Source organism: Pleurodeles waltl, chromosome 1_2, assembly GCF_031143425.1.
Source record: "Pleurodeles waltl isolate 20211129_DDA chromosome 1_2, aPleWal1.hap1.20221129, whole genome shotgun sequence".
Classification (NCBI taxonomy): Eukaryota; Metazoa; Chordata; class Amphibia; order Caudata; family Salamandridae; genus Pleurodeles; species Pleurodeles waltl.
In genome coordinates this window covers 329,210,092-329,227,543 of record NC_090437.1, presented here as the reverse complement: position 1 = coordinate 329,227,543, position 17,452 = coordinate 329,210,092, and the positions used below count along the sequence as shown (strand labels likewise).

At 45.7% G+C, this 17,452-nt stretch overlaps 1 long non-coding RNA gene across 4 annotated transcripts in view; it reads right to left on the bottom strand.

Annotated features, from left to right (window-relative positions):
• Nucleotides 1-4,065: 4,065 nt before the first annotated feature.
• LOC138300129 (uncharacterized) overlaps nt 4,066-17,452 on the bottom strand; it is a 115,743-nt gene continuing 102,356 nt past the window's right edge. The window contains exons 2-11 of one of the 4 annotated variants that reach the window (XR_011204881.1): nt 11,383-11,457; nt 10,928-11,217; nt 7,618-7,669; nt 7,457-7,535; nt 7,311-7,374; nt 7,165-7,226; nt 7,005-7,069; nt 6,856-6,918; nt 6,711-6,767; nt 5,411-6,579 (exon numbers count right to left, since the gene is read on the bottom strand). This is a non-coding gene — a long non-coding RNA (uncharacterized lncRNA). Of the gene's footprint in view, nt 6,580-6,710; nt 6,768-6,855; nt 6,919-7,004; nt 7,070-7,164; nt 7,227-7,310; nt 7,375-7,456; nt 7,670-10,927; nt 11,218-11,382; nt 11,458-17,452 lie in introns of all 4 variants that reach the window. The other 3 variants (XR_011204880.1, XR_011204876.1, XR_011204877.1) reach the window with 3 other exon arrangements.

Sequence of the window (17,452 nt, the reverse complement as noted above, 5' to 3'; positions counted from 1 at the left end):
TCAATTCCTGTGAACACTTGCACGACTCCTTGAAGACCAGCGCCAACTCTAAGGTGCACTTCCACCTTCTCTACCACCCCCCGGGTAATACCCAACCTTTTGCGGATCACCTAGCTGACCTAATAACTCACTGCTCCCTCTCTGACCCCAACTTTATCATCTTGGGCGATCTCAACCTTCGATGGAATGATGAGAACAATGCACTCATTCAATCCCTACATGACCTCCTTCACAGCAACAACCTTTCTCAACACTGCAAGGGCCCAACCCACAGCAAAGGTGCTATACTAGATGCGATTATAGCACATAAAGACTCCCTCAAGGTCATTGATATCCTTCCTGTCGACTGGTCAGATCATGATATCATCCTTTTCCATCTCAACTATATCCCCCAACTCACTCCCCATGCCCAAAAATCCTTTAGTTGGAAAAGAAATGTCAGCCAAATCCCCCTATCTACCTTTGAAGAAAAAATCACCTCTCTTCGTCCCCCCCCTTCGACCATCCTCTGCACGACGGACTTAACCACCCACTACAACTCAACTATAACTACCATATTGGATCAGCTTGCCCCTCTAAAACTGAAAAGACTGCGAAACATCCCATCTAGAGCTTGGTTGAACAATTACCTCAACTCAGAGAGAAGACAACTCAGAGCCATGGAAAGACTTTGGAGATCTGACCCCTCCTCTACCCACTTAGATCAGCTCAGAAGTGCACGGAGAAATTACAAAAAACACATATATAATGAAAAAAGATCCTTCTTCCAGAATACCCTTGACAGAGCCATAAACCGCCCGAAAGAGCTCTTTAACATCATTAAACAACAAACGACCAAACCTACTCCCAACCCCTTACCCACTACTGAGGCCACCTGCGTTAACTTTGCCAATTTCTTCAACGATAAAATCACTGAGATTGAACGTTCCTTAGCAAGGGATTCTCCCCCCAACATTGTGCCCCTCCTCCCATCCACTGTCAATCTTATCCCCGCTCTATACCTCTCCGACAACTCTTCCCCCCTAACCGAAATCACTCTCCCCACCCGGACGCATCGGCCGGCCTCTGCCAACTGGAGTTCTTTCCAACCCCTCCTGGTATCGGACATCTCCAAACTCATGTCCTCCTCGAAAACCTCCTCCCACCTAGCTGACCCCCTCCCTTCCTCCTTGGCAAAAAAACTCCACCAGTCCCTCTCCCCTACTTGGACAATGATCATCAATAGCTCCCTTCAGACTGGCGTGTTCCCGGACTGCCTAAAACTAGGCCAAATCACGCCAATTTTGAAGAAACCAGGAGCAGACCCGAACAACCTCCACAACTACAGACCTGTCTCCAACCTTCCCTTCCTGGCCAAAATTCTCGAAAAATGTGCTCTCCAACAATTAACCCAACATATTGATTCCAACAGCCTCCTAAACCCTCTTCAATCTGGTTTCCGGAAAGGCTGCAGCACTGAATCCGCCATCCTCAACATTGTAGATGACCTCCTCATCTCTCTTGACTCTGACAGACCCTGCCTACTCATTCTCCTTGATCTTACAGCAGCCTTTGACACTGTCGACCATAAACTCCTTCTAAGACTCCCTCCAAAAGAGAGTAGGCATTGAAGGCACTGTCCTCCGCTGGTTTTCCTCCTTCCTACAAAACCGTACTCAACTAGTAAAACTTCTAAACTCGACCTCGCCCACCTCCCCCATTACCAGAGGGGTCCCCCAGGGTTCTGTCCTCTCTCCAACCCTCTTCAACATCTACATGGACCCTCTTACCACTTTCCTCACTCGAGCTAATATCCCCTTCCACCTCTATGCTGATGACACGCAACTCTATATTGAACTATCTTCCTTAGATGACATCCACCGTCTGAACAATACCCTTAAAGAAGCCCTTTGCTGGCTCTCACATAACCACCTCAAACTCAATCACGACAAGACGTAAATACTCCTCCTCTCGAAATCTAACCAGCTTCCCCAACTGCAAGAATGGCTAAAATCTATTGACGCCCTCAAATGTACTCTCTCCCCATCTACTACGGTCAAATCCCTGGGAATCTCTCTGGACTCCAACCTGACCTTGCAGGACCATATTAAGTCAAACGCCAATAATGCCTTCCGCAGCCTTAAACTTCTTCACAAAATCAAATCCTTCATACCCCAAGATGACCTCAAACAGGCCACTCAAGCACTGGCACTCTCAAGACTTGACTATGGGATCTCTATCCTCACTGGCACGGCCAAATCCCGACTCGCCCCTATGAGGTCCACTCTTCATGCAGCAGCTAGACTAGTGACAGGAACTAAAAAATTTGACCAAATCTCCCCAGCCCTGAAGAACCTGAAATGGCTCTCGATTGAGGCCCGCTGCCTGTTCCGCACTGCCTGCCTGACACACAAAGCCCTTCACACTGGGAAACCTGAATACCCCGCTAACAAGCTAGTGAAAGCTGGTCAAACCAGATCTTTGAGAAGCACAAACTCTCTCCTCCTCCTCCTTCCGAAACCCAACAAGCAAAAAACTCGATCATGCTCCTTCTCTAACAACGCTCCGAGAATATGGAACTCCTTACCCATCCACATCAGATCTAACACCTCCCACATGACCTTTAAGAAACTACTGAAAGAATTCCTCCTAAACCAACCCTCTCATTAATAAAGATCTCTCCCTCTCCACCCCCCCTTCCTCGATTTGCCACCCTTCTATTCTTGAGAACCCATATGTACCCTCTTTGTACTAAGTGAGTCTTGACTTGTGTGTCTCTTATGTTTATTCTCATGTTTATTTCCTGTTCTGTTGTAAAGCGCTCTGTTACCCTCTCGGTCTTGCTAGCGCTATAGAAAACTCTTATAAATAAATAAATAAAATTTCTTTGCCTGAAACATAGACCTCTGAAAAACAATTTACAAAATGATCAAGGACAGGTCTAATCTTAAAAAGATAGTCAGAATCAGGGTGATCGTGTGGCAAGTCTAATGCATTAACAACAAACTGCAGCATCCGAAGAAGAAGCTCATACCGGTTACGACACATGGTTGCAGGAAATATAGCAGTTGCCATCAAGGGACTAGTAGACCAATATGAAGACAGCAATGGCTTCCTTCTCAGCCCCATCAAAGAAGTTAAACCCAAGAACTTTTTCAACTCTTCCAGATTTGTGGGAATCCACCAGCTAGCTCTAGAGTGTGGCCTAAGTCTGGCAGCGTTGTCCCTCAAATACTGCTCAGCATACAAAGTACTCTGCTCAACAATCTCTTCCAAAAATACTTCGTCCATAAACAGCTGAAAAGAAATTGACAGGCAAAAAGTTTTCTGTATTCACTCTACACCTTGGGAGACCAGTAAAGGCAGGCAACTCCGGCTGCCCCATGTTTGGGGCAACCCAGAGGTAAGGTCTTCCAATGGGAAGCCTTTCAGCCTCTGTCTGCTGCACTATTGGCACATCACTGTCCTCCTCTAAAAGAGGCACTTCATCAGCACTGACAGTGGCTTCATCATCAGATGATTCCTCTCTGACAGAAAATTAACTTCTAGAATCTTGCACTTCCTCCTCTGCCTCAGATGCAGAGTCAGTCTCATAATCATGTTCAGAAGACGACTCAAAGCATACCAACAACCTGCTGAGCGGTCATCCTATGGCTAGAAAAGTAACTGGACAAATGCACCACCAACAACCAGCACTGTGTAAGATAAGTAATAAACAAAGTGTGGCTTCATCACTAAGAGTTATAAACTCAAAAACTATACCACTCGCCTGAAAAAGCTAGACTCACCAGCAATGTTCCCTCGAATTTTTTTCCACTGTGTGCGGCAGTGTGAGGTCCCTGTGCGCTGCAGCCAAGGATACGTGCGCTAAGAAATTGACCATTCACGCAAACGCAGCACATAACTACCAAAATCTTTGGCATTAGCCTCGCCATACCACTAAAGCAAAAAAGGGATATTTGTATAAACATTACTCCATGCAATAGGGAATTAAGGCAGTTTTGTGACCTGGTTGCACACCCCAAGGACATGACCTGTTAAGTGCCACCTACACGCCAGTTAGAGAAAACAGAAATCAGGAGGTTGAACCATTATGAAACTTTAATGAATACTCTCAGAGTGCTGGAGAGGGCCCTGCACATCAAATACAGCCAGTTGTATAATTAGTTAACATTTACAATTTGATGAACACACTGCTGATAAATGCCATGCTGCCCCTGCCACGATACAGGCTGAGAAATGTTCCTACCCCACCCACACATGGACTGTAGGAGGAGCCGCATCATAGTTTAGACAAGTCAGGTGCCAACATTAGATGTGTGACATGTTTGTTTTTCTCGCCGGTCCTTGCCATTCTTCCACTGCTGATAAACTCGGTCTAAGTCAACTTTCCCATTTGAGAGGTAAGCCTTTGTCCTCATCAGCATATCTAGGTGACTCTCCTCTAGTCTGTTTCTTAATTTGGACTTGATTGAGTTCATGAGGCTGAATCCTCGTTCGCAGTCTGCACTTGAAGCCTGGAAAGTTGCACAGACATCAACAAGCTGATATACAACACTATATTGTGCAGCATTCCGCAGAGTGAAATTCACCATGTCTTAAAAGGTCCTAAACAATCCGCTTTTTATATGCACTGCCACCACATATTTATAATCTCTGTACTGCCGAACAACATCATCAGGGGTGTCACAATCACCCAGGACCAAGACCTTCTTATACTTTTCAACAAGTCATTGTACATTCTCAGTCCCAAAACCAAACTGTGATTGTGTTGTTACTGTATGGAAATCAAAGCTTGTCCATTCCTTCAATTAATCTTCTGGGAACCTTCTTTCCAAGTGCTCACAAAGAAGTTTAATAAAAGATAAAATCGGCTCACTATCATACTCTCGGTCCTCTCTGCACAAAGCCATCAGATCTCTTACTGTGTTGCTCCAAAAGACAGTGTCGCCCAAGTACTGTTCCTTTATTTGGGTAATTTTTGCTCTTGCATACTGTACAGCTTCAACAGTGGTCAAAGAGCTTTTCTGAAACAACTTGCACGAAGATGCAAGTTCACCCAGAATGCCATTTAGTGCTACAAAGGAAATGTGGAAGTTTGAGTCAGATAGTTATTTGTAGCAATATTTAGCAATTGGGCCATTCTCCTCAACTCTTTCATGATCAAAGTATTTGAGAGCAACCTCATAATTACGCAAGAGTGCACCAACAGCAAAATCCCTTGAAAGTCACCACACCTCATTGAGTGGCCGAAAGGAGACCGCTTCACATTAAGGGGGTTATTACAACTTTGGAGGAGGTGTTAATCCGTCCCAAAAGTGACGGTAAAGTGACGGATATACCACCAGCCGTATTACGACTCCATTATATCCTATGGAACTCGTAATACGGCTGGTGGTATATCCGTCACTTCACAGTCACTTTTGGGACGGATTAACACCTCCTCCAAAGTTGTAATAACCCCCTAAGTGACCAAAGGAATTTCATCCAGCTTGGACTTCCTTAACGGAGAGCGGGAGAACACAGTGTAGACAGTCGTCAGTAATGTTTACATTTCCCTGATCATCAGCACTTTTTTCCAGGCATCGTCAACTCCCAAATCTTCTCTGTGCGAAACACAGTGCTGCTCAACTAGATGGGGAATGGATTGTTTGAGGCGGGCAGCAACACCATTGTTCTTTCCCAGCATCACTGATGCAACATCTGATGTGAACATGACCATTTTCATAAGATCCAGCTTATTGGCAGTGTAGAAGTCTTTTACAGCTATAGTGATAGCCTCTGCATTGCAAGCAGTCAGAGTTACAATTCCCCCAAACACTGTTTTGTGCTCTGTTGATGTTACAGATCGGAACTTGAAGTAGAGGATGAACATTTTTGTAATTGAAATATCTGTGCTCTCATCAATTATCAATGTGTGATACCGAGCACTGCGAAGTTCTGCCATGAAGTCAGATCTATCACGCTGTTGATGGCCTCCAAAAACTCAAGGGCATAGTTCTTGCTCCTCCAGCTGTCTGGTATCTTCACATACAATGAGACGTGGTCATGGATGTCTTGATCAGATATCATTGATGTGTTCATTTTGACTGCTAGCAACACATTGTTGATGAGAATCTTTATCTCCTCAGGCAGGGATCTTTGCAGTTCAACCACTTCTAGTCTGTTTGCTCTGTCACTAGCAGTTTCCGTTAGCATGGTCTGCACTCCAAAACCCAGCCTGGCAGCAGCACATTTATTTTCTCAGTGTCACCAAAGCAGATTCATGAACTTTGCTACATAGATGGCGTTTCAAGTAGTCCCGCTTCCAGCCATCACTCCATTTCTTGCCTGTAGAAAAGTCCCCTGCAATCTTTGCTTCTGCACATACTTTGCAGTCAGGTTTACTTCTTGACTGTATAGAAATAGCTCTCCCAGTTGTACGCAAACCTTGCTCCGGGACTTCTGTGTCTCAGTCTCCACAATTTCTTTCAGCCATTCTTCTTTGAACACAAGACAGCATTTCTTCCTTTGTGGTGAAGCACTGCTCTCTGCAGAAGTCACAGCTTTGCGCTTTAACATTTTGGTGGCAATCAGTCTGAGCCTACTGTGCCGTAAAGCCTGCAAAAAAAAGAGGGACATTATTTAAAGTGAGGGACATTATTTAAAGTTGGTTTTTATGCTATTGAATGCAATCTTCCAGACAAGACTGAGCTATCTCTTGGAAAATGTAGCGACTAGCAAGTAATTACCTGGGCCTTTCTGTTTGATCTCACACCTGCCTGTATATGTAACACTGTCTAAGATCTCTGCAATAGAAGAAAACAAATGGTAACAGAACATGCTTGTGTTCCAATATTTCAGATGTACTACAAAGAAAAACTACTAAATAATTACCTGGTCTTTCTGCTTGTAGTCATGTCTGCCTTTTCTAACCAATGTTAGCACTGTCTTAGAAACCTGCAAAAGAAAAAAAAAGGGTTGAAGAATGTTGTAATTTTATAATGTACTAGGTGCATCACAAGTGAAATCTACCAAATAATTACCTTGTTTTTCTGCTTCCACTTACATGCGCCTTTTTGTAATATATGAGTAGCGCTGTTGGCGATGCCTGCAACAGAAGAAAAGGTGGGTAAGGTGGTTAAAGTAGGTTGTCATATTTCACTGTACTAGGTGCACCACAGTGAAAATCTGCTACATTATTACCTTGTCTTTCTGCCTCTACTCACGTGTGCCTGTTCAAATTTGTGTAGCAGGGTCTAAGATGCCTGTACAAGAGGAAACAATGATTAAAGCACCTGAACGTTTCAATGTCTCAGTTGCACCATAAGGAAAAACTAGCAAATAATAACCTGCTCTTTCTGCTGCTACTCCAGTCTGCCCGTCCTCATCTATGACCAGTACTTTATGAGATGTCTGCAGCAAAAGAAAAGATGGTTAACAGTTGGTTACAGTATGTTGTCATATTATAAAGTGCCAGGTGACCCAGATGGGGTACCTATCAAATAATTACTTGGTCCTTATGCTTCTGCACATGTCGGTCCATTCAAATCTATAACTTGCTCGGTCCGACAAACCTGTAATAGAAGCAAAGGTGCGGATCATGAACGTGATTTATGTAGAGACCCTTAATCCCACCTGGAACGTCTACAGAATTACCTGGTCTTCCGTGGTGCTCACGCCTGCCCGTTCAAATCCAAATGTCGACCGGCTGTAATTGGAAAGAAGATATTTAGCATAGGTTATAGGAGTTACAAAAACACTATGCATGACAGTTCCAGAGCAATTGAGTTGTTACCTGGGCTTTCAGTGTAGATGAACTCTGGCTCCATATTATCATCCGTTTGGAAACCTACATCACACGTTAGACATTCGATGATGCAGCCTTTACAGGCCTCAAGTTATCTGCTCGGCCACTCGCTAAGACTAATCGGATTTATAAGGGTGAGCAATTTTTAGGCCTACTGACTCGTTCTGGCAAGCTGACAAAAAAAAAAGTGTTCTGTTCATTCAGACAGTGAATGAGCAATGAAGGTGCCTTCAAGTATTGTTGTCTTGTCACATTTGCTGTGGGTTCAATGACAGAAGTCCAGTGCCAGCTTATGTCCTCTTTCAATTTGCTGCTTAGTTTATCCTGGAAATTAATGGTTACTTTTCTGCTCTGACTGCAAAGTTAGAGGATTTAATAAAGTGTGCTGTGGAGTTCAGTTTGTGACGAATTAGCGTAAAAAGAATCACGCTAATTCGGCGCAAACAAAGTCCTGCCTTTTACTTTTTTAATTTACAGGCCCTGGGCACATGTAGTGCACTTCACTAGGGACTTATAGGTAAATAAAATATGCCAATTGGGAATGAACCAAAGATACCCTGGTACTGTTCAGAGTACTAAAACCAGCAAAACAAGGAAAAAGGGGGGGGGGGAGGGTGGAGCTCCCCTTCTTATAGTTCATTTCCAGGCACCAAATGTGATTTAGAATTGTAGTCTTTGAAGTTTACGCAAGTGGCTGTTTCTTTTCAAACTGTCCTCTCCTCTGCCATGTGGTTCTTCCAGAAGGCAGTCCCTCACAGCAGGAGTGGCTCCAAATCAGATAGCCCCACAACCTTGGCCATGGGGGTGACTACAGGTTTACACCCGGATGTCAACTACAGTGATATGTTTCCCAAAAGGTTAACCCAGTGCCTCATCCTTACTTTTTATGATTCTCTTGTCAGCCCAATCTCCTTCTCCCATCGCTCATGTCACTGCTCAGTGACCTCTCTCTGAATCAAAGATCACCCTTTGAAGTGTATTGGAGAACATGGATCTCCTTTTCTTCAGTGTGTTCCACTCAGCTTACAGAAAAGTGTCAATAGTTAAATCTGTCTGGAGGAGAGTTCCTCTACCTTTTCTCCCAGTGTTCCTCCAGTCAGCCCTGCGTTACTAATAAGGAACCCAAATCTTCCATGTATTGTGCCTGTCACAGGCACATATTTACCTAGCACAATCTTATATGCACCGCACAGCACTATATCCTTCATCTATTGTACCATTCAAATGCACTCATACACCTGCTGCACATGTACCACGTGTACTGCACAGCACTCCACACCAAACTGTTGTAGGCCAAAGGCTAAGAGTTAAGCACACAGCAGCTGAACTTCAAATGAGGTGGGTTAAGTATTGTAGATCCATTGAAAGCCGGCTAGAACTGAAGCAGAGATTGGAGAGAGGAAAGAGATGATTATTTGGGTATTATTGGCATACACTTGGAAGGAAACGTTGAAGGACTAGTTTGTGCTCCCTGCGTAAAAGTTATTGTGAGAAGAGTAATGGGAGGGAAGGAGGTCTTGTTCTCTGTGTGGAACATCTAGTGAGAAGAGGGCCCAAAACCGACCCTTGGGAACAACAAATAAAAGCTGTGAGCAATATGAGGCAGAAATGAAACACCAGAAGCTCTGCAAGGAGAACCAAGTCTGCAAAAATCATAAGCAACGGTCCACTCGAACACAGCCAGTAAGTCAGGAGGGCAGATTGCTATTACAAAGTGATTAAATGAGCAGAGACGTGTGACAAAGCAGATTCAGCAGACTGAAGGCAGGCTGGAGATGGTTAAGTTGTAACCGCAGAAGAGTTAAGTAAACATGCCTAAAACAATGTTCCAAAGCCTTGGAAAATAGACACGGCTTGGCAATGCTGTTTGTCGAGTTCCTGGTCTGAAATTATGTGTTTATACCCCCCCCAATACAGTTGCTTGATTACCCTATGAAAAAAGGTCCGAAAACACTGAGGCTTGGGGTCCTCAAAGCTGCTCGTGCAGTTACAGTGGCAGCAAAGACCCGTTGCGCCCTTTCTGTTATAGCACTTATCTGGTGTTTTCATGCCTTCGTCTAGTGACACAGGGACAGGAGTCATTTTTCTTCCCTATGTATTTATGTTGGTAAAACCTGCGTGCTCATTATACATGTTTGCATAATTGTAAAACTATACTCGGAGTCACGTAATGACAACAGCTGCATAACGGTTTCTGTTGATGATGTGTAACCAACTCAGAGGCACAAGACTGTGTGGTGTGTATCCGCACCAGTCCATTGGGCTCCATATCACACAGGAGTGGGTAAACGGTCTATTCTGCTCTCCTGTCCAACTCTGTAACAATGAGGGTTAGTTCTGTCATTGTGCAGCCATGAGTGCCAATATCTGCCCTAACTCCTCTTCCCATGAGGTGCATGTGTAGCCACTGGGTGCTTCAAGAGCCTGGTGCCCTTTTCTCCCTCTCCCACAAATGGTGACTCTCTGCCCTCATTTCTCCTGCCAGTGGGGCATCCGCAGCCATGAAGCTCTAGTGTATGTTAAACTCTCTACCTTTATACCGAGGCGTGCCCTGAGAACAATAGCTGCTCTAGAGCACAGGTCTGCGACTGCTGAGGTACAAACCCCCTGCCTGGCTTGGGATTATTGTCGACGTACTGCACCGAGCTGTCCCCTATGGAACTCCCTGTCCGTGCACGCAAAGCGCCACCTCTCTGAAGTCCACACTGACATGAGATGAAATTGGAGACTGGGCTCAGAACTCCTCCCCGGGGCAAGGTGCGCCTGCCCTGGTGACAGGGAGCTGCGTGGCTCTCGTGATTTCTGGCACAGTCTCTTCAGAGTTGTTGAAGGAGCTATCATTGCCTTACTTCTTCCATATGCACGACTCCGCCTCTAACGTTTTTAAGCATCCCAAGGAACAGCATGCCACCTGTCCGCAAAGCACTCCGGTGCCTCGTCAGTAGCAGGTAGCGCTAGGTAAATGCTATTACAATACAGTACGGTGGCATACTTCATATATCGATGCACCAGCATTAAAGGAGGTGCACAGCCACCTACAATGTACGGGCTGCAAACTGGACACTATAGTGCGCTCCCCGCCATGGAAACATTCCAAGCACACTTTCCCACCCTCGGCACTTTTACTGCCAGGGTGACCACACATTCATATACACTTACCTGCTTTAATCAGGTGCTTCCTTTATCTGCAGTGGTCTGTCCTGGGATGTTGTTTTTCTTCCTGCTCGGCCTCAAACAGTGACCCATTTTCGCGCTGCTTTTATTTTTAAAACGCAGCGCTGACGTCCTCTCTCCTGCATGATGCAGGCAGAGACGTGACGTTGAAAACAACGTGCGCGCTGGTCAAAGGGGCCTGCGCGGTGGGGGAAGGAACGCACGCGCACCTTTCAGGGAACATTGCTCACCAGCAACTACTCTGCACAGCCACAGCAATCACCAATGATATCCCACTTAAAAGAAAAAAGAAGAGAAAATGACACATAAGACAACACAGATATCATTGTGCACTAATCTAAGGACAATTTTCACACACAATCCTGCATTTCGTACACGACTTACAAAATTTCATTCATGCATTGCAACAATAGTAATTTGAGTAAGTTGTTTTTTCTTACCTAAAACATGCAACCACCTAAACTGCTGGTCAAACGCAACAAAGGAGTCACAGCAAAGGAAGCAAAAGCTTTGAACTAGAACAAAAAGGAGAAATATAACATTATAATCACAAATGCAAATACTTAGCTAGTTGACAAACACCCGGCAACCAAACATTTAGACATTTCTCCTGGTGCCTTAATGTCTTCTCCGCCGTGGGGGCAGATAGGCCTAAAAAAAATAGGCCAATTTGCCCCCAAGGGGGGCAGAAATGGTCAACAGTTGTGTGCCCCCCTTGGGAGTAGCAACCCTTGCCCAAAGGGCCACCCTCAAACACAAAAAAACAAATAAAATTATTCCCTGGTGTCTGTGTGGCCTCTGCCCCCCCTTGGGGGCAGATCGGCCTAAAAATAATAGGCCAAACTGCCATCAAGGGGGGCAGAAATGGCGACAGATATATTGGCACTCAAAGGGGAGCGACCCTTGCCCGAGGCCCCCATCCCAAAAATGAAATACAAACAATCCCAGGTGCCTAAAAAACAGGCTGATCTGCCCCAAAGGGGAGCAAAAATGGCCTACAGTGCTGTGCCCCCTTTGGGGGTGACCCCAACAAAAGTGAATAATCCTTGGCATTCATGTGGGTTCTGCCCCACTGGGGCGCAGATGGGCTTAAAAATAACATGCCGATCAGCCCTCAAGGGGGGCAGAAATGGTGATAAATAATATGCCCCCCCTAAGGGGAGCGACCCTTGCCTAAGGCACTCCCCCAATGAGCCGGTCCCAAGATGTAACGGTTACGTCCTTGGCACATGAGCGCTGCAGCCAAGGACGTAACCGTTACGTCCGTGGGGACCAAGGAGTTAAAGAATGCAAGAACAAAATACACAAGCTAGTGTGGAAACTGGCTGAAGAATCCATTTTATTATTTCTCCAGGCCTGACTTCATCCTGTGATACTCAATGCTGAACAGGCCTGAAAAAAATACGCAAAAGTTTGGATTACCTTTACTAAATGAACCCTGACAGACAGCTTGTAATACAAGGCTTGCTTCAAAGAGACATCTCACACGACATGCATTGCTTCATTCGCCCAGCAACAGACGGACATCTGGATGTCCACATAGGTCTGAGGAAAGGTTATGAAGAAACTGGTTTGGTGACACCTTGGAAAGTTCCAACCGTCTGAGAAATGTGAAGGTCACACTTGTGGTCATCTTGTATCACTCTGCCATCATGAAATGTTGTTCGACTGTGATTGGATAGATGCCCAATATATGTGTAACACCATGCATCATCTGATCAACATCACACCATGTACTTGATGAAGAAATTAACTTTCTGTTGTTCAGATTAGATGATGTATTTTAACATTTTTGTGGTTTTCATAGCTCCGCAATTTGGACTGGTTGGACTTGGCCTCTCAAGTCCAACGTGCACGTAAATACATTGTCTTTCTTTACACTCTAAGGGCTGGCTGGTCTCTGGTTTTGTTCCTGCTCTGAAGGAGGCTTCAACACTAGAACATCAGTCAGGTTAGCATAGAGGCAAATATATCATAATTACACAGAGCTCAATAAAGTTTAATAGGAAATTCAGAATAGGTTTGCCTTCTAAAAGTAGGAAAACATGGAGCAACTAACATTGAAAATGCAGGTCATTTTGTACAACTTTAGAGAAAGGATTTCACATATTCACTACACACAAAATCATTTTCAGGAAGTGTCCTAATGGGAAATGAGCGAAAAGAAACACTTTACTAAAGAATACATTTAACTATTTTCTCATAGTACTATTACATTAGATTCAGTCATTGTCAGGAACGATTCAGGTAACATGAGTTGATACAAAGTATGTAACAAGGCCTGGGACAGCCAAGTTGTTGTTGGTTAAGTGCATCACATTCAGAGATGGGAAAGTTTCAGCCTTACAGTGTAAAAGCTCACAATTCCTTAATGCAGCAAGGGAAATAACAGCGGTGACCACGTGGTGTACTATGATGTCACATTCAAAATGGAAGAAGGCTTAAAACTTGCTTATGTTAGCACAGGCTTGATTTCTAATACATTGAACAGATTCCATACACTTTATCAAGGACATAATTGAGAAAGCTTGATCAAGGGTTACAATAACTGGTAAGCTGGTGGGCTTGGCTTGGCTTTTGTCATTAAGTTGCTTTGGAAAAATACCCAGGTTGCTGGCAAGCTGGGAAACAGTTTTTGGCAGGTTGCGCAAGGTGGATAGGAAAACGGGGTGGAAGAGAAAGCCTTTAGTGTGTTCAGTTCTGCGCAGAGTGTTGGGCGCTTTGCACAAGAGTTTTCACAGTGAATGGGAGGCAGACTTGTTTTTGTTGTTAATGAGCTGGATGTATTTCCAGATTTTTCATGTGCGAGTTGCTGCGGGGAAAAGAAGGTGGAGGATTTATACTGGTTTAACATACAGATGTATGAGGGCAGTGTAAAGATTCATCTTAGACAGTCAAAAACTAACCAAAGGGCTATGGAAAAAGAGCATAGTTGGAGGTGTACCTGGTGCGTTGTTTCTGCACGGTGTGTTGGTGTCACAGGTTTCAACAGCAGGAGAGAAGCACATCAAATAAGCTTGTTCAGCATCAAAATGGGCCAGAAGTGACAGCATTTCAGTTGCTGGCAGTGTTGCATAAGGCCTAAGCACATTTGGGCCACTGGCAGTTGACTGCAGGATGGAAGGATTAGGAATAGAGGCAGAAACAAATGCGAAATATACGGGTCTGGTCTTAGAACAGGATGTGGAGGTGGTCATTAGATTGCTACAGGAGATATGTGCATCAGGAGGTGGAAGAAGCATTATGTAGTGTCTGTTTAAATATTTGTATTGCTGTTTATGGTAGGTTCCATTCCAAGCCCGGACTGAGAGGCTATGACCATCTGGATTGTGAGGCGTTCCTTCATGAAGTGGGCAGAGAAGCAAGCCAGCAGTAGATATTATGGGTTTCAGTTGGGCTTCAAAGAACCAATATAAGAGTGAGATGGCACAGGTAAGGTGACATTGTTTCATGAGTGGTTGCTGTTCTTGAACAGGGTGCCAGGAAGGCACAGCTGCCCGGATTGTTAGTAATTAATGTAGGGGAGAATTATTTAGTGAAGGAGAAAATTTTGGCATTGATAAAGGTTAAGAAGGTGGACATGAAAGAGATAAGTAAGTACTGGGTAGGGACTCTTATTTTATAGTCGGAATTGGTCCCTAGGAGACAGACTAGTGACCATAGAGAAAGAAAGGCAAAAAATGAACAGGGAGTGGAGGACAATTGTAGAGAATGTAGAGTGGGAAGGACAGTGCATCCAGAATAGTTTTGAGGTGGCACAATTCTTCATGGGTGATGGAGTTCATCTGTCTACTACAAGAAACAGACTTATAATTGATGCATCTGCATGAGGCATTGTCTGAGGCAGTAGGCGTTTGCTGTGGATGGTGATGTAGCCCTATGGAAGTAGCAAAGGGTGGAGGTGGGGGCAGGAAGAATCCTCAGTTAAGGTTTTTCTGTGTGGCAAATTGTTGAGATGGTTTCATGGTTTGAATTGGTTTTATTGCTATAGGGGTGGGTGAAGTAGTTTGAAGGGAGGGTGGGAATATGTTTACATTGGAAGAAAGCAAGAATTTAAAAAGGAAGTAAAGTTAGTTCAGTACATAGAGTAGGTATAGAGACAGGCCGGCAAGTTGGTAGAATTGTGCAAGGGACAATTAGGGGTTGGGGTAGACTGAGCGGTTGGTGAATATTGGCGTATAGTGAGGACAATAGTTGTGTAAGGTGATTTACCTAGGGTTAAATAAATGTCTGTGATGTGCATGTGATGTGCATGTGCTTCATTAAAGTGCCTTTTTCCACACTACAAGTTGTCAGTTGTCTGTGCTCTGGTCTCTTGCCCAAAGCACAGTTGTTGTGTAACCTAAAAGGATAGCTGTATCTGTCAACCCCGTCTGCAAGGGTTCATCCAGAAGCTTAAATTTGGAAGCACTTTACATCTACACCTTATAACCAGGTAGAGCTAGCATTTTTGCTCCTTAACACAAACGTTTTCCTAGAATGGAATTTAGTCACCTCCTTTTTAACCAATCAATCAATCAATGCATTTATAGAGCGCGCTACTCACACGTGAGTGTCTGAAGGCACTGAGGGGCGGGGGAGGGTTACTGCTGCTCGAAGAGCCAGGTATTGAGGCGCTTCCTGAAGGTGAGGAGGTCCTGGGTAGTTCTTAGGTGTGCAGGGAGGGAGTTCCATGCTTTGGCTGCCAGGTAGGTGAATGATCTTCCTCCAGCAGTTGTTCTGCGGATGCGTGGTACGGTGGCGAGGGCGAGGCTAGCTGAGCGGAGCTGACGGGTGGGTGTGTAGAACGAGAGGCGTCTGTTGAGGTATTCGGGCCCATGTTGTGGAGTTCTTTGTGTGCATGGGTGAGGTGCCTGAAGGTGATACTCTTGTTGACGGGGAGCCTTTGTAGGTGTTTCAGGTGGGCGGATATGTCACTGTGGCTAGGGATGTCGAGGATGAGGCGTGCGGAGGCGCTCTGTATGTGTGGTAGACGTTTCTGAAGCTTTGCGGTGGTACCTGCGTAGAGGGTGTTTCCGTAGTCCAGACGGCTTGTGACGAGGGCGTGGGTAACTGTCTTTCTGGTTTCGGCGGGCTCCATCTGAAGATTTTTCAGAGCATGCGTAGGGTGTTGAAGCAAGATGAGGAGACGGCGTTGACTTGCTTGCTCATTGTGAGGAGGGGGTCCAGGATGAATCTGAGGTTGCGTGCGTGGTTCGAAGGGGTTGGTGCAGTGCCCAGAGCCGTGGGCCACCAGGAGTTGTCCCAGGCGGATGGGGATTGTCCGAGGATGAGGACCTCCGTTTTGTCTGAGTTCAGTTTTAGGCGGCTGAGCTTCATCCATTCTGCGACGGCTTGCATTCCTTCCTGTAGGTTGGTTTTGGCGGTTGTTGGGTCTTTGGTGAGTGAGAGTATCAGCTGTGTGTCGTCGGCGTAGGAGATGATGTTGATGTTATGTTTGCGTGCGATGGCGGAGAGCGGGCTCATGTAGATATTGAAGAGGGTTGGGCTGAGCGAGGAACCTTGGGGTACGCCGCAGATGATCTCGGTGGGTTCTGAGCAGAAGGGAGGAAGATGGACTCTCTGTGTTCTGTTGGAGAGGAACGAGATGATCCAGTCAAGGGCCTGTCCAAGGATACCAGTGGTGCGGAGGTGGGATGTTAGGGTGCGATGGCACATGGTATCGAAGGCAGCCGAGAGGTCCAGGAGGATGAGGGCAGATGTTTCTCCGTTGTCCATCAGGGTTCTGATGTCGTCGGTGACTGCGATGAGGGCGGTTTCTGTGCTGTGGTTGGCCCGAAATCCAGATTGGGAAGGGTCGAGTGAGTTGTTGGCTTCCAAAAAAGCAGTCAGCTGCTTGTTGACGGTCTTCTCAATGACCTTGGCCGGGAAGGGGAGGAGGGAGATGGGGCGGAAGTTCTTCAGGTCGTTGGGGTCAGCCGTGGGTTTTTTCAGGAGGGGGTTGACTTCCGCGTGTTTCCAGCTCTCGGGAAAGATGGCTGAAGAGAACGATCTGTTGATGATGTTCTGGAGATGGGGGGCGATGACGGAGTCGGCTTTGTTGAAGATGTGATGGGGGCAAGGGTCCGAGGGGGAGTCGGAGTGGATGGTGTTCATGATGCTTCTGGTCTCTTCTGAGCTGATGGGGGTCCAGACGTTGAGAGTAGTGGTGGGGGCAGTAGGTTCGGTGGTGGGGTGCAGGGTCTGGGGTCTGAAGCTGTTGTGTAGGTCTACGATTTTACGGTGGAAGAATGTAGCGAGGGAGTTGCAGAGTTCTTGTGATGGTGTGATGACGTTGGAGCTGGCGTTGGGGTTGTAGAGCTCTTTGACGATGTTGAAGAGTTCTTTGCTGTTATGGGTGTTGTTGTCTAGTCGCTCTTTGAATGATGTTCTTTTGGTGGAGCGGATCAGCTGGTGGTGTTTACGGATGGCGACCTTGAGGGCTGTCATGCTTTCTGTGGTGCGTTCCCTGCGCCAGGTTTTTTCGAGGGTGCAGTAGTATCTCTTGGATTCTTTGAGGGCGTCCGTGAA